Source organism: Hippocampus zosterae, chromosome 5, assembly GCF_025434085.1.
Source record: "Hippocampus zosterae strain Florida chromosome 5, ASM2543408v3, whole genome shotgun sequence".
Lineage (NCBI taxonomy): Eukaryota > Metazoa > Chordata > Actinopteri > Syngnathiformes > Syngnathidae > Hippocampus > Hippocampus zosterae.
Genome location: NC_067455.1, coordinates 26,225,969 through 26,249,170, shown reverse-complemented (window position 1 = coordinate 26,249,170; position 23,202 = coordinate 26,225,969). Strand labels below are relative to the sequence as shown.

At 43.9% G+C, this 23,202-nt stretch overlaps 1 protein-coding gene across 4 annotated transcripts in view; it reads left to right on the top strand.

Annotated features, from left to right (window-relative positions):
• The first annotated feature begins 982 nt into the window (after positions 1 to 982).
• The window catches only part of entpd3 (ectonucleoside triphosphate diphosphohydrolase 3), a 51,169-nt gene continuing 28,949 nt past the window's right edge, over positions 983 to 23,202 (top strand). For 2 of the 4 annotated variants that reach the window (XM_052064753.1, XM_052064751.1), the window contains exon 1: positions 988 to 1,181. The gene's annotated coding sequence lies outside the window, so the exon portion shown is untranslated. Of the gene's footprint in view, positions 1,182 to 23,202 lie in introns of all 4 variants that reach the window. The other 2 variants (XM_052064752.1, XM_052064754.1) reach the window with 2 other exon arrangements.

Genomic DNA, 23,202 nt, shown 5'->3' with positions numbered 1-23,202 from the left:
GCGTGCTAATGCGGGTAGCACTCGCGAACGTGGTGGCCCGATGCTAGCGTGCTAATGCGGCTAGCACACTCGCGAACACGAGTACAATACAATACATGCTGATTTATATAGCGCTTTCACAACAGCGGCAGCTGTAACAAAGCGCTCAACAAAACAGTTAACATAAAGTAAAATAATAAACACAACACATAAACACGTAAAACACGGACAGCCGTGCAGTTGCACACGCTTTGTTGTTTGAAGCAATTTGAGATGAAAGAGGAGAGAATCAAAGTGTCCTTTAACCAGTTGATCACACAATGAAACAACAAACGTGACAAAACAAAAAGACAAAAAGAACAAAAAAGCAAGGTTCTTGAAGAGCACTGACTCGCCATCTTGGGGAAAAAACAGTTGCAACTAATTAAACCGGACAAATACAACTCATTTTATTCACATTTGTTCATGTACTCGAGGGCTTAGGGAATCGCCGATGAGGTAAACGGCACAAAGGAATTGAAAGGACAAAGTCTGAAATCGATAAGAACGGAATGACCTTGGTCAGGACGCAAACCCGGAACTGACAGGTGCTGAAATAATGCGATACGTACAAGCGTCAACACGAATGTCTCGCGATAAATAAAGGAATGAGCTGAGCCTTTTCTACAGAATGAGCAATTCAAAAGTTAAAAAGACCATTTTGTGAGATATACTGGTAAAATAGCTAAGATTTGGTGTATTGACACAAACTTTACCTGAAATAGGTTACAAAACCTCTCCTACATGCCATTATATTTCATAACAAATTATCAGAGCTTTGTTATTCAGAATATTTTTTCTGCAGATACCATGCACTGAATTTGTATTGATTGTGTGAGTTAACTTTAGAACCACCATCTGTCATGTGCAACTATGACTGTAATCGTGTCACTCATCACAAACACACATCTGTCATTCTCTTCGCAACGTTGTCGGCGAGGGTGCAGTCATAGTGCTGGGAGTGGTGAAAAACATGCCCCTCCTTCCCCTCTCAGATTGTTTTGTTGGGGTACACCACGCCTGTTCCGAGTGGGCTACTAAATCTGCAGCCCTCTCCCACTCAGAGCGGAGCCATCTGAATCGCTCCTGTTTCTGATTGTACTCTTCATCTCCTCCTCGGGGTCATATACTATACTATATACTTCACTGAGCAGCTTTTCAAGGTAAGACACCTCTCATCTCCTTTACATATCAGATGTTCAGCATCAGAAGACCAGATTTATTTGGATTAGTTTTACAAATTTTGTAATGGGGCACACTTCACACGCCTGAGGACTAGTTCCTACAAGCAGAGGCAGCAGCATGTGCAAGTATGTATTTGCATGGAAACACTTTGTGGTTGTTTCAGCAGGGACAGGGAAGCTGTCAGTGTTCAAAGACCAAGCGTAAACTTTTCTGTGTGACTTTGTCTTGGTCGAGGGTGTTTTTTTTTCTTTCACATTTTCTGAGGAAATGCATCAATATGCTTCAATCGAGACATCTTTGTGTTTCTCCACAGGTATGTCTTTTTTTTAAATAATTTTTTTCCAAGACTTTCGGGTTATAAAAACAGTCTGAAAATGGCTGGTACTGAATAATGGTCTGGAGCAGTGAATTGAATTCAGTGATCAAACTATGCATACGGCAGTAGAATAGAATCAAATAGAACTACTACATATCATTCAAACTATCCAAAAATATAGATTTTATGACGTTGGACACCAATGAAATGAAAAACAAAGGAAGTAATGTTACTTTCGCATTGTCTGGTTGTGCAAACGATGACGTGAAAGATACGTACATTAAAGCACTGGCAGCCAGTAAAGCCACGAATCAATGAGATCGTGTTACTACATGCTTTTAAAGGAACTTTTTTTCCCTTCCTGAACAACACATCACCCTCATCCTTTTAGGCATAACCACACTTACTATTTCCACAGAGTGAAATGGTCTCACATTTGCAATACCTGCAAAAACACCCAACTCAAGAGTGGTATGAAAAACAAAACTGCATTTGCACAGATTTTAAATAAATTCTTAAATATTTTCGACTGCATTGTAACATGATACAAAGGGATATTATCAATAATAAAGGGGAGACACAGTGAGTGACCGGTTAGCACGTGGACCTCACAGTGCAGAGGTACAGGGTCCGATTCCGGCTCCTGCCTTGCAGTGTGGAATTTGCATGCTCTCAAATGCCTGGGTGTGTTTTCTCCAGGTACACTGGTTTCCTTTCCCCCCACCCCCGCACCCCAAAAAAACATGCATGGCAGGCTGGTTGAACACTCAAAATTGTCCTTTGGTGTGATTATGAGTGCGGATGGTTGTTTGTTTGGATGTGATTGGCTGGCAACAAGTTCAGAGTCTACCTCGCCAACTGCCCCATGATGGCTGGACTAGACTCCAACATGCCCACAACCCTTGTGAGGATAAGAAGATTAGAAAATGGATGGATGGATCAATTTTAAAGAATGTATTCAGGGGAATAGTGTGATACATTTTTTTCATTATGTTATTTCACAAAATAAAGGGACAAAATATTATGATAGAAAAGACAACGTGTGGAGAAACAACCACAATAATAACCTGATATCAAGCAACCTCTATGATTGTGCCATCCCACGTTGAGCTTTGATAGACATCTGGTATTGGATATCATCAGATTGTTCAGGTGGAACGAATGTGGCTTTTGTGAAGACCAGTGGGTGAAAGAGAAAGTGAAAGGCTTCTTGTGTATTTCGGAATTGATTTGAAGGTTACTTTTCAGTTTTATTTATTTATTTACTTTTAATGTCTAAATGGTCTGGTGCCTTCTTTTTTTTCTTAACTCCTTTTATTTAACCTATGAACTTGCATACGCTCTGAGATCCTCTGGATTTTTTTTACATATTTTCAATATTATTCACAATGGTATTCATTTTTACATGCCTCTGATATTTGTAGTCTGCTGTTTATGTTAGATTTAGAATTATGTTAGAGTCTAAAGTCTTATTGTGTTAAGTTTAGACTTTTTGTTTTTTACTACAAAAGCAATGGTGTATAATTTTCCATGTTGGTGCTGTGGTCGGTCTTGGTCTCGCCGCATGGGTCCTCAGGCGCTGTGCTTGCAGGCATCTGCTGCACCGCTGTCATGGGGACCGAATGCTGGTGGCCTGTGTCTGCGGCCTGCGATCTGGTCCTGGGAAAAATTACTTCTTGAGATGGTGTGTCCTCAAAAAATGCTGCCAATGCAAAAAATGCAAAAAGTGCAAACTCCCAGCCTAAAAATCCTTTTCCCGTCTGTACTATATGTTTGCGTGCTGTGTGTTTGCGTCCTTGTGGATGGTGGGGAGGATGATTTTAATTACCGTATTTTCACGACCATTCGCCGCACTGTATGGTTGGGCGCAGTCTCATTAATGGGTGCTATTTCTGTATTTTACACATAGACAAAACGCACTGTATTATTGGCCGCAGTTTTAAAGTGGTAAAACATACGCCAGCTTAAACATACGGCATGCATGCGCGCACGCTAAAAATACGTTAGCTTGAAGCATACGGTAGCATGCCAAGACATACAGATACAAGCTAAAAACACGTTTTTAAAAAGGCAACGGAAGCAAAACTGAGTTCCGTTGTATTTTATTTAGCCATCGTACAATGTACTCACATTTTTCGATCAATCATCACCCAGAAAACCAACGTCCTCATCCTCTGTATCAGAATCGAACAATTGTGCAATTACCGGTAATCCATCAAAAACGCCGTGTTCCCTCTCGTTGTCAGAGTCACTCTCATTGCCATGTGGCTCCACAGAAATGTGCCGGTTTTGCCAAAAACTCGAACAACAGTGCAAGCAGACAAGTTCGTTCAAGCAGCCACAATCCATTCGCAAATTGTGGCGTAACTCGCCCAGCGCTGCCTCTCACTCTTTGTAAAGTTGTGTTTGCCATCGATCATTCATTGTTCCCATGCCGTTCGCAACTTTACTTTGAACGCCCGGTCGCAACTTTACTTTGAACGCCCGGTTGATGCCAATATCCAGCGGTTGGAGTTCTTTAGTCAAGCCTCCGGGAATAACGGCAAGGTCAGAGTTCAATTGCTTGACTTGGTTTTTCACCGCTGCTGTGAGATGGGCACGCATGCCAAAAGCATAACCGATGGCTTGAAGTTTGAACTGAGCTTCGTAGGCGTGTCTATTTGTAGAATTTATTTTCGGGGGTTCTTAGAAACCCAAACCGAGGTTGTTTTGCAACAATGCACATTGCCACACTCTATACAGGTGTTGGTACCTGCTTGGTGCGACCCTTTAGCGTCCACTTACACCCTTCACCCATTAGCGGACTGCTGCCCCGCATGCCTTTCCTCTCTCACGTCTGCCTTCTCTCTCTCTCTCTCTCTCTCTCTCTCTCTCTCTCTCTCCCTCACCATATATGTATATATACACGCCCACCCTTCCCTGATTGGCCGACTTCTTTGCTGCATGCCTGTCCACAGTCACTTCCGCCTTTTCTCTATATAAACAGTGTGTCGGCTGTCAGTCAGATTTTGGAACATAGTGCATACACAAGATGCTCCGCATTATAAGGCGTCCTGTCCATTTTGGAGAAAATGTAAGACTTTTAATGGCGCCTTATAGTCGTGAAAATACTGTATGTGAAGCATTTTGAGTTGCAGTTTCATGGATTCAAAGCACTCTGTCAATAAGGTTTGATTAATTAATTTGTAATGGTTGTGCGCAGTGTCTTTTGGAATTCTGTTTAAATTGAAAAGAAAAAAAAATCTTATTGTGTCTTGTATACCAGCAATGTGCCTTGTATCTGCAAGTGACGGTAAATATAACACATAAATTGAAGGTGTGTGTGAAATATCATCAAAAGGAACGCTGGCAGGAGCACAAAGCCCCAGAACAGTCAGTTCCCAAGATCACTGAGAGACACAAACCATGCCAAGGTGGAGGCCCAGGGAGAGGAAATATATAACATGATTTAAAAAAAAAAGGAAAATATCAAATATAAACGAGTGGAACAGTATAATAATAATAAATACTATGAAAATAAGAAAATAAAAATAATTGTGTGCAAGTTCATATATAGGTGTGCAATATGTAGCACTGATGAATGTCAATATATATATTATATATATATATATATATATATATATATATATATATATATATATATATATATATATATATATATATATATATATATATACAGTCTTAAAAACATGATTCCTATTACTGTATGAGGCAGTTCGAGGTTGACATTGGCTTGTGGTATACCGAGGTACTTGTAGTTGTCCTCAATGTCTGCTATTGTTCCTTCAGGGAGTGAGACGCCTTCTGTGTGGACTACCTTTCCTCTCTTAGTCACTATCCGACTACATTTCTCAAGCCCGAATGACATCCCAATGTCGCTGCTGTCGATCCTGGTCGTGTGGATCAGGGAGTCTATGTCCCTTTCGCTCTTACATACAGCTTGATGTCATCCATGTAGAGGAGGACACTGAGTCTTGGTGATTACTTGGCTTAGGGGGTTCAGTCCTATGCAGCACAGCAGTGGGGAGAGTGCATCACCTTGGTATATGCCACATTTGATGGACACTTGGGTAAGTGGCTTGCCATTGGCTTCAAGTGTGTGGTTTTCCACATCCTCATTGAGTTCGCAACGAAGGCTCTTAGGGTCCTGTTCACCTTATACAATACCAAGCATTCAGTGATCCATGTATGTGGCATCGAGTCATCGGCTTTCTTGTAATCAATCCAGGCTGTGCACAGGTTGGTACGTCGGGACCTGCAGTCTTCTGCGACTGTTCTGTCAACCAGGAGCTGATGTTAGGCTCCTCTGGTATCTCTACCAATGCCCTTCTGTGCTTCGCTCATGTATTGATCCATGTGTCCACTTATCTTAGCCGCAATGATGCCTGACATGAGCTTCCATGTTGTGGAGAGACAGGTTATTGGCCGATAGTTGGATGGGACTGCACCCTTTGAGGGATCCTTCATGATCATGATCGTTCGCCCTTCGGTTAGCCATCCTGGGTGAGTCCCATCCCTCAGCAGCTGGTTCATTTGTGCTGCTAGGCGCTCATGGAGTGCTGTGAGTTTCTTTAGCCAGTAGGTGTGGACCATGTCCGGGCCATGTGCTGTCCAGTTCTTCATATCTGAGACTCTTTCATGTATGTCTGCCACTGTTATGGTAACTAGGTTCTGTTCAGGGAGGTTGCTGTGCTCCTCTCTCAGGGTCACCAGCATTGTGCACTGCTGTTATGTGCAACCTCCTTCCCCCATATGCCTTTCCAGTACCTTTCAGTTTCCAGTCTTGGTGGGTCAGCTCTGTTGTTGGGACCCTGACACTGAGCGTACACTTTCGGAGGTTGTGTTGCCTGTTTATTCGTCTGGCCTCATTCTCTTTCGTGTACCGCTTTAGGTGGCTGGACAAGACTTGGAGCCTTTGTTTGGCAGTTTCAAGTGCTTCAGGTATGGTCATCTGGATGTACCTCTCGGGTATCGGCCTTTTCATCACACCTCTCTGGGCCTCCGTCAATTGACTCACATCTTTCCGAGCCGCCTTGATCTTAGCCTCCAACCGTCTTTTCCATGGTGGTTAATGTATCTCATGGCTTCCATGGTTGCTCTTATAGCCAAGCATCTCAAGGATCACTGATGCTGAAGCATATATCAGCTCATTGGTTTCCGTGATCGTTACGGTAGGGATCACCCTCAGTGCTGCATTCACACTTTCCATGAGACTTTCAGGTGGTACTTCACATAGCCGTTGTAATCGGTTTCTAGGTTGCCCAGCTTTCATTCTCGCCAATATCTTAGCTTTCGGGTCAGTTGCTGCCTCGCTCAGATTGTTCCCAATCTCATCATCTGCATGCATTGGGGCTTGCCTCCCAATCTCTGGTATGACCTCCTCCTCTGATCTGGCAGCCTGGGGCCCTTCGCCATGGAACCTGCATTGTACCTCATCAATGTCAAGTTGTGACAGCAGTTGCCGTTTGTGGATGTTGGAACACTGAGCTACTAGTTGTTTCGTGGTCAACCGTGACCGTGGGTTTTGAAGTAACCATTTAGCCCACATTCTCTGCATGTAAGCCCTCTGACTAGGGTTGCTTGAGTAGTAGCATTCCAACAGAGCCATGTTATCGCATCTCGCCCATCTCCGCTTTGTTCCAGTAGCCTATTTTTCATCAAGGTGCAGTTCCCCAGCACATGACGCAGACCTTGTTTGGCCAGGCGACGTCTGAGCCGGCATGTAATTTGTTTTATTGTCTCTCATATTGTATGAAGTAGGCACTAGCATGAACGATCATGCCCAAGGACCCACACTGGATGGTGTTTTGCGCTTTTTTTTTGTTGCCCCAAGCGGGATTTGAACCACCGTCTCCCGTACGCCAAACTGATGCCTTACCAACCGATGCCTTACCAACCGATGCCTTACCAACCGATGCCTGACCAACCGATGCCTTACCAACTGTATATACCAAAAATATATATACAGTATATATATATAATTTCTTTGGTTAAATAAATGGAACTCAGAAACTAGATCAGAGGAAAAGCTATTTCAATAACATATGACCTTTATAATAATAATAATAATCATCATACATTTTATTTGGGGTTGAGCAGCCAGACGCGCCAGCGTTCACTCAACCCCGAAAGTCGGAACAAACCAGAGGGGAGGGAGAGGGGGAGATAAAAAAAACACTCTCAAACTGTCCTCAAAATGAGAATAGTTTGTTTTAGGCAAAAAACCCACTCCTGCACAAGCATATGACAATTACAACAGGTCACAAGACATGAACAACGAAGGCGGTGATACAAGGGATTGTATTTGCGTGTGAACGTCTAGTTGTGTGTGCGTGACAGGCCTAGCTGCTACGTCAAGGTCATCTCATGGAGACGGTCCTGGCTTATCAGACTATGGCCGAGAAGGAGGGGGTGGGCACTAGCTTCCATGTGTACTTTCATCAGGGGGAGGTCGAGATAGCAGATGTTGTTTTTGGTAGCAGGCAGCCCAAGAATTCCAGACAGCCTTGAAGTCTGTGGTTTGTGTCTCTCAAATGGTGTCGATCAGCCAAATCCGTGATTTCTTTCAATATTTGAGCACAAATTCCAGTTTCACCAAGTTGTTGCCCATTTTGCAGTGCCGTTCCAAAGCCGCATCAGTTTGCGGTCGAGCACTGTCTGAGTCTGAGTGTTGGACATCCGCACGATGCCATCCTTAGACCGGCAGCCTCTTCATTTCCAATAGAGCCGCTCCCGTCGGTTGAATTTTGCGATAGATCAGGAAACTGCTAACACCAAACAGCAGCATACCTGTTATTGGAATCCAATAATGCATGTCATCCACATCCTCAATGGACAGTATTGACAGGCACACCATTCTCCACTTGTTCCAAGGATCTAGGGTGTACCCAGCAGCAAAAGTCGCCGAGGGACAAGTAGGCTCCCCACTGCCTGCTCTTCTCATCGAGAACATTTTGTCATGGGGGGGGGGGGGGGCGGAACTGATAACATTATGTGCACATGCGGGTTGCTATTTTAGTCCGCACGCCAAGAATGACGCGCTGTATGACGGAGTGAGATGGCAGCGAAAGAAAAAAACACAGAAAGGTGTATTCCTTACGACATTTAAGAAATGGGAATGCCAGTCAGATTTTTCATTCGAATCATCTGAAGAAGGGCGTATACCTAAGCTCACGTGTGATGTATGCACAAAATACGATAGAGATTCGACGGGAGGTACGATTCCGAGGCAAGTACTGAAGTTGCTCATGAGATCTCATACCTGTCAACTTGTATGTTTTCCCCGTATTTTATACATTTTTTTAATCATTTCAAATCATGTATGTTGTATTACATTTTTTATACAGGGAAAAAAATTGTGAACCGATCTCACAAAGACCATTTTGGCTCAAATCCAGATTGTATCACTTGCTGGTAGCCAACGACAATGTGTCGTCGATCGCTACTGTTGTCATGGCAAACCAGCAAAAGTAATCCTCAATCGTATATATTTTTTCATCGTTGCGTACGGTAGGATTGATAAAGCATGATGTGCACATGCACGGTAAGCCGTTGTATGTTTTTGTTGCTTTGTAAGGGGAATTGTAATCATTTATAAGTGCAGCTATTAGTCGAGGTTGACAGGTATGAGATCTATAGGCTAATCGCTATGAAAAATAGTCTATTATGAAACAGTCTTAGTTATTCTATAATTTACTCGTTGTAGACATCGTAACTTTCTGAATAAAACATTTGTCATAAGGTGCAGTAATACTAATGTTAACTGTCAGTAGAAATGACAATGATGTGTGGTAGATTCTTTGGGCAAATTGATCGTAGATTACCCAGGGCATCGTTTTGGGGTTCCAAACAGGACGTCAAGCCATATCATTATGATAAGTCTATACAGTTTTTTTTTCTGAAACATTTATTTATTTTGTGCACGCAACACTTTGTTTTATCTTATCTATATACAGTAATAAGGTAATTCTTTTTAAAGATGAGAGTGAGTAGCCATTGATGTTATGTTTATTTACACAAATAGTACGCACACATAATCATGTTAACAGTGTCAGCCAGGACTGAAGTATTGTGTAAACATATGTGGTACACATATTTTCCGCAATATTGGGCGCACCATAAAGTCTTCCATTTTCTTAAAAGCTCACCAAGCGCCTTAAAATCCGGTGCATCTTTTCTATGGTCATTACGGTAATACGTCGACTCCAAGATGGCTCCTTCCTGGAGACATGCTTCCACTGTTATAACTTGCTGTTTGTTCAGTGAACTGTGTCGCTGCTTTATTAAATTTGGATGTGTTGCATCTCCAAAATAAGGAGAGCTGTGGTATTAATTTTTTTAAAACAGTCTCAACAAATACAGGTACGTCTTTGTCTATCTCCGTGCTTTCTTCCATGTGACTCGAGAGGCGTTCAAGACCGCCAACGAAAAACACAAACTAACGATCACTTCAATAAAACTACCACAACTCTCATTTCTTAAACAAACTCAGGTGTGTCTTTGTCCGTCTCCTTCCCTTATTTTCTTCCGGTCAAGTCAAGAGGCATTCATGACCGATTCCAAAAACCCATTGGCATTTCCTTTATCGTAGCTCCAAGAGTACAATCAGATAAGATAAAATCTGAAAACCTTTATTAGTCTCACAATGGAGAAATTCCCACTTCACAGCAGCAAAGTTATGAGAGGAAGAAGTTGAAGAACGAAACAAATAGGAGCTGCTGGAAAGGCAGCCACTCTCGCGGCGCCATCTTGAAGTCAAAATAACACAACATGATGTCAATCGTAGTTATTTATTCCTTTGTTGAGTATTCACAAATGATGAAATCACAATATAAATTCTGTAGGGGGGGCAATACAATTTATATATATTATATACTCGCTTGGATTTCAGTTTTCAAGTATTATTTTTAATTTTCGTAGTTTCATATAAATATGAAAGAAATTTACAAAATAGCCATTCATTGAAGGTGCACCTCATTATCCAGTGCGTCTTTTCGTGCGGAAAATACGGTTATCAATATATTAATGATTACTGGTACGTTAACCTTTGCAGTGTGAGACTGGAAACAAAATACTCCGATGTTGTGGTACGCTGTATTCATGATGCCAGACGAGTACAATAAAAGTGTTAAACAGCATATTTTGATCCATTTATTTTATTGAAAAAATCTGGAGTACACAGCTGCTTGATGTAATGGTCATTGTTAATGCAAAGTTTTCAGACATTGACCCTTTAAATACTTTTGAGTATCAGAATTCTTGATTATGATTATCAGTCAAAACAGAAAAATGGGTTCTCATGATGAACGTTTCCGGAACCCAAAATTAGTTATCGTGGTTTCCCATTGGGTAATCCAACGGAAATGAAAAATGGTTTCTGGTCATTTCTGAAATCCTCAGGCCTGGGGCTCCAAAGACTTGGAGGTCTTGGGCTTTTAAATATGCCACTAACCTTTGGTATATTTTGGTCAAATGGCCAACTGGGATTGTTTCCTTAAAAATGTGGAGAGGGCACAACTAAGACATTTTTTTAACCGCACAACAAACTCATGTAATTGGGATTATTTTTCTAAACATGTATTCAGAAATGTTAAAACCATCAGAATTGGTGTAATTTTTCTTAGCAAGCAGTGTGACACCACATTAAACAGCGCTGGATGAAATAAAAAGCTTGATGGGTGGCACGTTACCTGACTGCTTAGCACATCGGGTCTTTAAAACGTGACCGCTATAAAAGGCCAAAAATACGCCCAAACGTGGAAAAAAAAATCAAAATGGCAGACTTCCTGTTAGTATATCATACGGCTCCATGAAGCTTTTTTTGTGTATCTTGGCTTTGTCATATGCCTTCAATTTTTCATAGATCTTATTGAAACATAAAACTGGGGCGGGTGGCGGATTCGTTAAAACGTTCAAGAGGACGTTTCTGAACAAATGAGTAAAAAACGCAAAATTAACACAAGCGCTCCAAGAAGGAGAGATACCGACGCTAGTTCCTACCGACTGCTGTCAGGCTGCTGAATAAAAATAACAACAATAATAACAATAATAATAATTAAATGATGTGAAAAACAATTGTAAATAGCACTGCGATGTATCCATTTTGTATTTATATTGCACTTAATTGAACTGTGTTTGTTTTTTCTTCTTTCTTCTTTCTACCCACATTCTGCTGCTGGAGGCTGTAAATTTCCCCAGTGTGGGACAAATAAAGGTTTGCCGTTACTTCGTATATGGATAAAACTAATGTCTTACTTGTGATTGGTCGCTATATCGGCAAATGAAGAATCACAAGCAATCCGTGTTCGCCTTCCTAAACCACTTTTCTACGAATTCTGAATGGTTTTGCATGAGGGATGTAGTGTATTGAAATTGTAGTCTGTATTAAACAATTGTTGAAAGTTATCGAGACTCGTGACGAAGCTAACATGCGTCAGATAGATGTGGATGTGAAAAACAAGTTTCAATGGGACTTGTTGAATAGAAAGCTGACAGTGTCCTCAGTAAGAATCAGTAAAGAGGAACTATTGTCTGTGTTTGTGTTGGATTTCGTGAAAAATCGATGTCGCTTGGAAAGCTCTGTGTACAGTGTGTGACGATGCATTCATAACCCATATATAGTAAACAGTTTAGGATACACTATCGCTGTATGAGGCATAAATCAACAACTTTTTATCACATTTACACAACATTTTATGAATACTGTACAAGTAATGAAAAAATCTTAAATATGGAATGTGTTTCCTTTTTTAGTTTTGATTTTGTGCAGCAAATTTGAAGTTACATGTTGTTGCTCACCTGTTAGGCAAAAGCAAAATTGCACAAAGGCCTATGTCAAATTTTCACATGTAAGAATAGTGAATAATCTTGGGATTTTTTTCTGTTAAAGTTTCAAGTGGTGTGTACATTGAATGCACTTCATCTTTAGCATGTTTAGTATAAAGTGCCAATTTTGTAAGCAAATAGGGAATGGCATTTCAACAAATATTCAGAAATTTTGTTGATAAAATTTATGGTTTTAAGGCTTTAAAATTTCTAAAACCCATTAGCTTCCGGGGGCTTTTCCCCCTCTGCCCCCATCCGGGGCGTTGCCCCTGAACCCCACTGAGGGCCAGCGGCCCCCAGACCTCCGGCTGATTTTCAGATTTTTTCATCACGAGCCACTCTCATCCCTGTTTAGACCATCAAAATCAGTGCAGTTTTTCTTGACAAACAGTGCATAGCCACCGCAATAGCATATGGTGAAATAAAGATTTGATTTACCTTTCGTCTTGAACATCTGTATATGAAACACCCATGAGTTTCAAGACAATCAGATAAAAGCTCTAGGAGTTATTTTGTGAGCGCTATAAAAGGCCAGGAATAGTGCCAAAGTTAGAAAATTCAAAAAGGCAGATTTGCTGTTAGGTTTAGCATATGGCTCCAAGAGACTTTTCTGACGGTTTTTGGCTGTTACATATTTTTGTCCAGGTGAGATGTACAACCTGAGCTCATTTGTGGAAATTTTGTAATGGGTACAAATGAGCCATTCTTTTTAAATTTCTCAATAAACAAATAAAATATTGGTGTGGGCGGCCCGGTAGTCCAGTGGTTAGCACGTTGGCTTCACAGTGCAGAGGTTCGATTCCAGCTCCGGCCTCCCTGTGTGGAGTTTGCATGTTCTCCCCAGGCCTTCGTGGGTTTTCTCCAGGTGCTCCGGTTTCCTCCCACATTCCAAAAACATGCGTGGCAGGCTGATTGAACACTCTAAATTGTCCCTAGGTGTGAGTGTGAGCGTGAATGGTTGTTCGTTTCTGTGTACCCTGTGATTGGCTGGCAACCGATTCAGGGTGTCGCCCACCTACTGCCCGGACACAGCTGGGATAGGCTCCAGCACCCCCCGCGACCCTAGTGAGGATCAAGCGGTTCGGAAGATGAATGAATGAATGAATATTGGTGCTGTATCCAGGCCTGATGTGTATGCAAAGTTTCATAAGTTTTTGTGCATGGTTACACCCTCAAAGGTAGTGATGATTTCTTGGCAAACAACATGTTGCCATAGCAACAGCTTTTTGCGAAATTTAACAAACTTAGTCTTGCAATACTGTATTATGAAGGAACACTTGTCTGAGCTATCAATCCATTTTCCAGCAACTATTCACGCTCACAATAACACCTAGGGGCAATTAACTCATTGAATACCACCCCTTTTCACTGGAGCAACCCCCTCAATCCCTCATATTTTACTGAATTTTGACTGATTTGCAAGGCCCACAGAATCGTCTGTTCTATGGCTATAGATACATGCAACCTGTCAAAAGAAAGGTGAGACTCTTCATTCAAGTCAAGTCAAGTCAAGTCAACAGTATTTATAGAGCACTTTCGAACATACAGAGAGATTCAGCAGAAAAAAAGCTTGTTTCTATCTTTCTCTGTTCGTTGGCAATCAGCATTAGAAAACTGCTAAGGTTTATGGAAAAGGCCGATTTTCTGCCGAAATTCAGAGAAAATTAGCTTTTTGTAAAAGCATGCATTTCAAGCATAATTTCAAGTTTTACACTATTTTTTTGCTTTTGTGACAGCTCAAATACCCCAATAATGTGTTCCTCCTACAAAAGAACACTCCAAATAATGTTTTTGTATCAAAATAATTTATTTGCACACAACAAAACTATTGAACTATGAACAAAAGTGCAAATTGAACAATGGACAAAAGTGTAGCTGTGGAGAGGATGGTTTTTGGCTTCCATCCAGTATTTTTGGGTGGAAAAGGGGTAACAGACCTTCCATCAGTACAGATGGAATACTCACCTCTGCAAAAAGATGTTGTTGCCTTAATTTTTTTTTCAAAACCTCAACCATAAATATAAAATAGAATATTGGATACTGTTCGGATATAGGAAAAAATTATAAGGGTTTGTTTACATTGATTTTTGAATGCATATAAAAGAACCAGCCTAATACGGTCAGGTAGTAAGGATATAAAAAGAGAATGAACTTGTTCTGATGAGTGTTGTTGTTGTTGATTTTTTTTTCATGTTTGAATCCGTAATGCTGACTTGGTTTTATAATAAAATTGAATGAAATAAACATTCTATTGCAGAGGTCCCCAAACTACGTCCCGCGGGCTGGATCCGGCCCGTCTCCACATTTGGTCCGGCCCCCTGAAAATTACCAGAGACTATTTTGATTTATTTTTTATCTTTGTGTATTTGTATTTGATATAAAGTTGGACTTTTGCAATAAAGTGTTCCTTAGTTCTGAGCATAGCTTTGCTATGGCTCCCTCTATTGCTCACACTTTCGGTGCTAACGTTAGCCGTGGCTGCACTCGCGACTGGGTGCTTTGCATTCATGTAGGAGGCAAAAATTGAGCTCCTTCGGTGGTAAAGCAAACTCCTTTTTACAAATTAGGTACAACACTCTACCTTTATCAATAGTGCCATCAGGGCGTTTTTGGAATGTAAATTGTCCATTCATTGTGCCAATACCTCTCACATGCTCCTCCATTTTCACCTTTCTTCTCCTTATCGCTGTTTACTTAGCCCGCCCAACTCCAATGGAAGCCAATCAGCTTATGCTAAACAAGCCCAAACATAATGACAGTCAATCAATGTCTGCTTAAGGCTGTGACTGACAGTTGTTTCCCCACCCTCAACAACTTGAACAGAGGAAGCCAACACATAAAAAGGTATAGAGTCAAACCTTGGTTTTCGAACATTTCTGTTCTCGACTGAATCGGTTTTCGACCAAAAATTTCGAATTTTTTATGCCTCGGATTACGACCGAAAATTGGTTGACTGAGCGCACATGACTCCTCTCACCTTCCTGACAGTGGCATTACATTGTAAGCAGATGTGTTCAATAAAGATTTTTTTTTTAAAAGAGTGTGGTTTCGGTTTTCGAACAAATCTGGTTTCGAAAGCCCTTCTGGTTGAAAACCGAGGAATGGCTGTATTAGAAAAAGGCAACCCACCTACAGAAACAATAATGTTAGAGATTAAAATTTAAGTTCACATGATTGAAAACATAACGCGCTAAATAAGACTGTAATTAAATAATCATAATTAACGTGATAATTTGACACCTCTAGTAAAAACTAAAACAAGAAAGGACTGAGCTTGAAATACCAAGGCACATTTCAAGGCGTTCTAATAGTATGTTAGTGTCAAAGATGTCAAAAGAAGTCAAATAATAATTGTACTGATAAGATGTTAGAGCCCATAGCTACAGTAGGAAAAGTTCATTAGTCAATTTCACAAGGGCCTGACTGAAGAAGTTCAAATCGATTATTTGCGGCCATGTAATCATTAAACTGCTTTTTCAAACATGAGTCTTGAAACCGGTCACTAAGTATTGAAACTCTCTGGATAGAGGTTTGGTTGCTGAAGAAGGGCCGAATAACAGCGGTCTGAAAAGTTGCTGGACAGTGCACGAGGAGAGTGATATATTAATGTTAAAGACGGAGGATACTAAGAAACTATTTTTTCTACTGAGGAAAGAAATTTCATCTGTGCTGTATGTTGCACATAGAGCACAGCGGTGTCCTTCATCTCGTCCAGAATGAGCTGAATCTTCTTAGTAAAAAAAAGAAAAACTACATGAAATTGTGAGTTGAATGGGAGGAGCTGTCGGAAGTCGGCTGCTGTTGCACGAGCATTACTACCGTAATAAATAATCATTTGCAGTTATTTTTAGTTGGGTTGATTATTCTGGAGAAATCAATGTTCTAAAACAAGAGCTTCTATGTATTTCACCAAGCTATCGTACAAGGCCTGATGGAAGACCTTGAGGTTCGTCACACGCCATTTGCGCTCAAGCCTCCTCCATGATTGTTTAAGCACCTTCATTTCATCTGGGAACCACAGAATAAGCATTGTAGGATGAGTTTTAAGTCTAATTAATGCTACGGAGCAGAGCTAATTTTTCAGAACAGCATTAGTGAGATTATTAATCAAACAACTATAAGAAGGAAAAGAAGTAGTTGCCAGAGGCAGTATTTTAGAGAGTGCAATGGTGGTTGAAGAATTAATATTGTGGCTGTTAAAAGTTTGACTGTAGTCAGGACAAAGGCACTGAGCAAAAACTACAAATCTTGTAAAGCAATGGTCAGACATAGCAGTGGTATATGCTAATGCCATTACAAATCAACTTGCTAAACCTCGGATTAGCCCCAGATCTAAAGTATTATCATTTTTTTGCCTCCCTTCATCTATTATCTGCATGAAACCAAAAGTATAAATTATCGGAAATGCCACCATAAGTGGTTCTGATGGATCCTATTTTGCTGGTCCGTACTCCGTCTCCGACCTGGGCACCCTGCCATCATCGTCCCTCCATCATTATTCCTAAAAAAAATAATCCTGTGTCCCACTCGGTCCTCACATTTTTAAAGTACTTACGCCAGTGGGAGGAACCCCCCCCCCCCCCAATCAGAACCCGAGTGGTGTTTTGTTATTGGAATTCTGTGCTCGTCACGGATTGTCCATAACGAACACCTTGTTCAAACATAATGGTGTCCATTTGTGCACTTGGCACCAGGACACCCTAGGCCGCAGTTCGATGATCGACTTTGTAGTTGTATCATCGGATTTGCGGCCGCATGTTCTGGACACTCGGGTGAAGAGAGGGGCGGAGCTGTCAACTGATCACCACCTGGTGGTGAGTAGGCTCCGATAGTGGGGGAAGATGCCAGTCCGTCCTGGCAGACCCAAACGTATTGTGAGGGTTTGTTGGGAGCGTCTGGCGAAATTCCCTGTCAGTTTCAACTCCCACCTCCGACAGAGCTTTTCCCATGTTCCGGGGGAGGCGGGGGACATTGAGCCCGAGTGGACCATGTTCCGTGCCTCTATTGTTGAGGCGGCCCATCTGAGTTGTGGCCGTAAGGTGGTTGGCGCCTGTCGTGGCGGCAACCCCCGTACTCGCTGGTGGACACCAGCAGTAAGGGATGCCGTCAAACTGAAGAAGGAGTCCTATCGAGCCTTTATGGCCTGTGGGACCCCAGAGGCAGCTGACGGGTATCGACTGGCCAAGCGGAACGCAGCTTCGGTGGTCGCCGAGACAAAAACCAGAGCGTGGGAAGAGTTCGGTGAGGCCATGGAAGCCGACTTCCGGACGGCTTCGAGGAAATTCTGGTCCATCAACCGACGTCTCAGGAGGGGGAAGCAGTGCACCACTAACGCTGTGTACAGTGGGGATGGGGCGCTGCTGACTTCGACTCGGGACTTTGTGAACCGGTGGGCAGAGTACTTCGAAGACCTCCTCAACTCCACCAACACGCCTTCCTTGGAGGAAGCAGAGCCTGAGGACTCTGAAGTGGGTTCTCCTATCTCTGTGGTTGAAGTCACCGATGTGGTTAAAAAGCTCCTCGGTGGCAAGGCCCCAGGGGTGGATGAGATCCGCCCGGAGTTCCTCAAGGCTCTGGATGTTGTGGGGCTGTCCTGGTTGACACGCCTCTGCAACATCGCATGGTCAACAGGGAGAGTGCCTCTGGATTGGCAGACCGGGGTGGTAGTCCCTCTTTTTAAAAAGGGGGACCTGAGGGTGTGATGCAAATACAGAGGGATCACACTCCTCAGCCTCCCTGGTAAGGTCTATTCAGTGGTGCTGGAGAGGAGGGTCCGTCAGGAAGTCGAGCTTCAGATTGAGGAGGACCAGTGTGGTTTTCATCCCGGCCGTGGAACAGTGGACCAGCCCTACACCCTTAGCAGGGTCCTTGAGGGTATGTGGGAATTCGCCCAACCAGTCCACATGTGTTTTGTGGACATGGAGAAGGCGTTTGACCGTGTCCCTCGGGGAGTTCTGTGAGGGGTGCTTCGTGGGTATGAGGTACCGAACCCCCTGATACGGGCTGTTCGGTCACTATACCACCGATGTCAGAGTTTGGTTCGCATTGCCGGCAGTAAGTCGGAATCGTTTCCAGTGGGGGTAGGACTCCGCCAAGGCTGCCCTTTGTCGCCGATTCTGTTCATAACCTATATAGACAGAATTTTTAGGTGCAGCCGAAGCGTTGGGGGGGCCGTTTTGGGGGCCTCAGTATTGCATCTCTGCTTTTTGCAGATGATGTGGTGCTGTTGGCTCCTTCAAACGGGACTCTCCAACTCTCACTGGAGCGTTTCGCAGCCGAGTGTGAAGCGGTTGGGATGAAAATCAGCACCTCCAAATCTGAAACCATGGTCCTCAGTGGAGTGCCACCTCCAGGTCGGGGAGGAGATCTTGCCCCAAGTGGAGGAGTTTAAGTATCGTGGGGTCTTGTTCACGAGTGGGGGCAGGAGGGAGCGGGAGATTGACAGGCGGATCGGTGCAGTGTCTGTTGTGATGCTGTCGTGGTGAAGAAGGAGCTGAGCCAAAGGTCGAAGCTCTCAATTTACCGGTCGATCTACGTCCCAACCCTCATCTATGGTCACGAGCTATGGGTCGTGACCGAAAGAACGAGATCCCGGATACAAGTGGCCGAAATGAGTTTTCTCCGCAGGGTGTCCGGGGTCTCCCTTAGAGATAAGGTGAGAAGCTCCGTCATCTGGGAGGGGCTCAGAGTCGAGCCGCTTCTCCTCCACATCGAGAGGAGCCAGATGAGGTGGCTTGGGCATCTCATTCGGATGCCTCCTGAGCACCTCCCTGGTGAGGTGTTCCGGGCATGTCCCACCGGGAGGAGACCCCGAGGAAGACCCAGGACACGCTGGAGAGACTATGTAACCCAGCTGGCCTGGGAACGTCTCGGGATCCCCCGGGGAGAGCTGAGAGGAGGGGGTGATGGTGGGGGGCTAGCTTCAGTGCATGCTTTCATCACGGGCAGGTCGAGATAGCAGATGTTGTTTTGGTAGCAGGCTGCCCAAGAATTTAAGACAGCCTTGAGCCCATGGCTTATGTCTCTTTAGTGGCGTCGATCAGCCAAATCCGTGATTTCAGTCAATATTCGAGCACGATTCAAGTTCTTGACCATCTTGCAGAGACGCTCCAAAACCGCAACGGTTTGTGGTTGAGCACAATCTGAGTCTGAGTGTTGGACATCCGCACTATGCCATCCTTAGACCGGCAGCCTCTTCACTTACAATAGAGCCGCTCCCGTCGGTTGAATTTTGCGATAGATCAGGAAACTGCTAACACCAAACAGCAGCATACCTGTTATCGGAAGGCCAAAATGTAGATGTCATCCACATCCTCAACGGACAGTATTGACACACCATTCTCCGCTTCCTCCAAGGATCTAGGGCAGGGGTGCCCAAACTTTTTGGACCGAAGATCTACTTTTCGATCAACTAACCTCCCGGGATCTACCCTTACCGGCACGCGCGCGCACACGCACACACACGCACACATGCACACCATGATGAGAAACAGCCTGAAACTGAGGCATCCGATACACTTTTGCAGCCTGTTCACTATTGTCGCTCACACGTACAGTTTTAAAGTGCTTCCCTGGGCCCTCCTCGATTCCTATTCTTTGCCCGTGCCCTCGGTGAATTGTACACGAAGCAAACTCTGAATGAAAATAATGACGATAATTGCAGACTGCTGAGCGCAAACAACTTCCGGTGACGTAATCACGCGCCACCGTAAATTCAAGATTTACCTGCTTTATTTTATTTTTTAATTATTTTTTTGTGTGTGAAAATGAGACTGATCGGTTGATTAGGGTGCAGCGTACATTAACACAAAACATATATATTACTAAAATGTACAAAGACACACAAATGGTTGTTTTTTTTTTTTCTCCTCGACACTCCTCGGATCTACTGGGGACCTGTCTTATATCTACCGGTAGATCAGGATCTACCTAATGGGCACCCCTGATCTAGGGTGTACCCAGCAGCAAAAGTACCCGAGGGGCAAGTAGGCTCCCCACTGCCTGCTCTTCTCATCGAGAAAATTTTGTCGATGGCATCAAGAGACCAGCCAACCAATTCCATGTTTGTTTTTAGGATTAAAATACGACAAGAGGCTAGGAAAAGTCAGAAAAAGACAGCACATGGACTGAGTGGCGCGCAAGGAAGGGTGGGGGTGGGGGTGGAGGACAGCTTGTCAAAGCTTAAACCTACCGAGTTCCGAGTTCAGCTTGGCGGTCTAATAGGATCTTCATCTTCATCTGGGATGGCACAAATAGAGCATTTCCGCCCCTGACTTATGTCAGGGCTTCGCAGCCTGTCAGTGTGCTGTAAAGTGGCAGCCCCACCAGCTGACTAGCCAGCGCAGGGCCAACTAGCCACCCCGTTGACAAAAAAATAGTGACGAAACCTACTCAAGCAACCGGATTTAATTGGACAGACCTTCCCGTAACCTCTGTCTCAACCTGAATGAAATTTGGACCTCTGCTATAAAACACACATTGCCTGTTGGAACATCCAGACACGCCTGCATCCTGGCTATCCAACACGACTCCCCCATGAATTCTCTGGGTATAACATCACCTTGCTGGCCTTTGAGTCAAAGGAAAAAGGGTGTCGGCCGCAGACGTGCTCCGCCAGACACATGGTGGAATAGGAACCAGTCCTTAGTACCTGCGGGGTCCAGGTGGTTGGGTCATTCTGTCACATAGCAAGGTGGTGGTGGACCCCAAAAAGCAGACAGAAGGAAGGAGCCGGGTGTACTTGAAAGATTGTACTCAAACTCAAAAAACGAAATCCAAAACAAACAAAGTCCAAAGTATCAAACAAAACACATGACTGAAGATAAAACATAACAATGACTAAAACCTGACTGTATGCCACTGTCATGTTTGTTTCAAACAGCCACAAACAATGACCCGACAATGAGTTGTTGGCCGGGAGTCCTTTTATAGCTACTAATTACCTCAATCAACAGGTGTGCAGCTGCAGGGAAAAGCCCCACAGTGCCACTTGTTGGTCACAAACCGAAACATGACAGATACATGGTTTCCCTGAAAGCGGATCCATCACTTGGAAAAACCAATAAAGCAAAGGATCACATCCCTGTGTCTCGACAATGGAAAAAGTCAATCATCAACTGCCGTGTCTACATAGGTGCACAACTTGGCAATTCAGACCACCGCCTGCTGATAGCAGACATGCGACTGAAGCTCAAGGCAGGGGCACCAAAAGCTGCCTCCCCAAGCTGAACTCCTCTCGTCTACAAGACCCAGCCATCATGGAGTCGTCCAGATGCTCCTTCACGAGCCGATTCAACACACTGACCAGTGAGCAGTCCTAGGACTGGCCGCAACTTAAAGCTGACATAATCGAGGCTACCATAGAGACCATCGGGCGAACAAGACCTGCTCCGAAGAAGTCCGGGATATCCCAGGATACCCTAGATATTGTAAACAGAAGATGAGATGCTCAGTTGCGCGGGGACAAGGCTCTGTATCGGCTCCTCAACACCCAACAGAACATCTCCCTTCGACATGACAGAGAAACCTTCTGTAGCAATCAGGCGTCAGCCATTGAGGCAGCTCCCCAAAACAACAATCTGCGGCAGCTATTCAAATCTCCGCCGCAAAGGGAAAGCTGGCCCCCGCCAGCCCTGATTCTTAGTCTTGGACAGGGCTGACAACATTTTCTCAACCAAAACTGAGTGCATCAGTCATTGAAAGGAGCACTTTAGTGAGCTCCAAAATCATCCTCCTGTCCCTGAATACCCAACCCTCACCACATGTTTCACCACTTATCCAGACTGTGCCATCACCCCAGTATCGCCATCGAAATTCAAAGTAGCCTTGACAAAGCTCAGAAATTATGCCCTAGGTCTATGTGCACAGAGCAGCAGAGATGCTGAAAGCTGGTGGCGACCACATCATCCTGTGGCTCACACAGATCATCACCCACGTGCGGGTCATGGAGTCATTGCCTGATGACTGGAGGCGGGGCATCATACTTCACATTTGGAAGCACAAGGGAGACCAACTGACCTGCAGCAACCATAGAGGCATCACACTCCTCTCCATCTCCGGTAAACTTTTCGCCCTCATTCTACTCACTCGATCGAGCTCTACCTGCAACCAGAAACAGACGCTGCCAACAAGCCGAATTCATGCCCAACCGTTCCACCATCGACCATATCTGTGCTCTCCGACTCCTAATAGAAAAGGCTCGGACTTCAGAAAGGACTGGCACTTTTTCATTGCTTTTATTGACCTCAAAGCTGCTTTTAACACAGTGGATCATGGGTCCCTCAGGAACATCATTCAGGCCACTCCACAGAATTCGGATTTTATAGCGGTGTCATTGGTCAGGTGCAGGCAGAGGTATGTTATCAGGAAGGTCCGTCTGGTTAAATCCGTTGCTTTAGTCGGTTTAGCAACTATTTTTTAATTTTTTTTTTCACCATGCTGGGTAGTTGTCCCCGCGCTGGCTAAGTCAGCCGGTGGGGGTGCCACCTTACAGCACACTGACGGGCTGCAAAGCCCTGACATAAGTCAGGGGCGGAACTGTTCATTTGAGCCATCCTCGTGTCGTACACCCCCCATGGTGACAGGCTTCCAATGCACCGAGCCCGGGCAGGCACGAGGTAGGTTTAAGCTGTAACACCTTGACAAGGTTACACAGTTCCTGGTCCTGATGGAGGTGAGGCCCCCAGAGGGGTGACAGAATTAACTCAAAAAATAGAATGCTCCAAGTTCGAAAGTTGCTGCTCAAATGATGTCATTGATTTGCAAAACTGCTCTGCAAAGATATTTTGATCCTTGGAGGTGTAATATTGAAGTTTTTGCAAATCAAAATGTTGTAGTCCTTCACTGCAATGCCTGAAGTA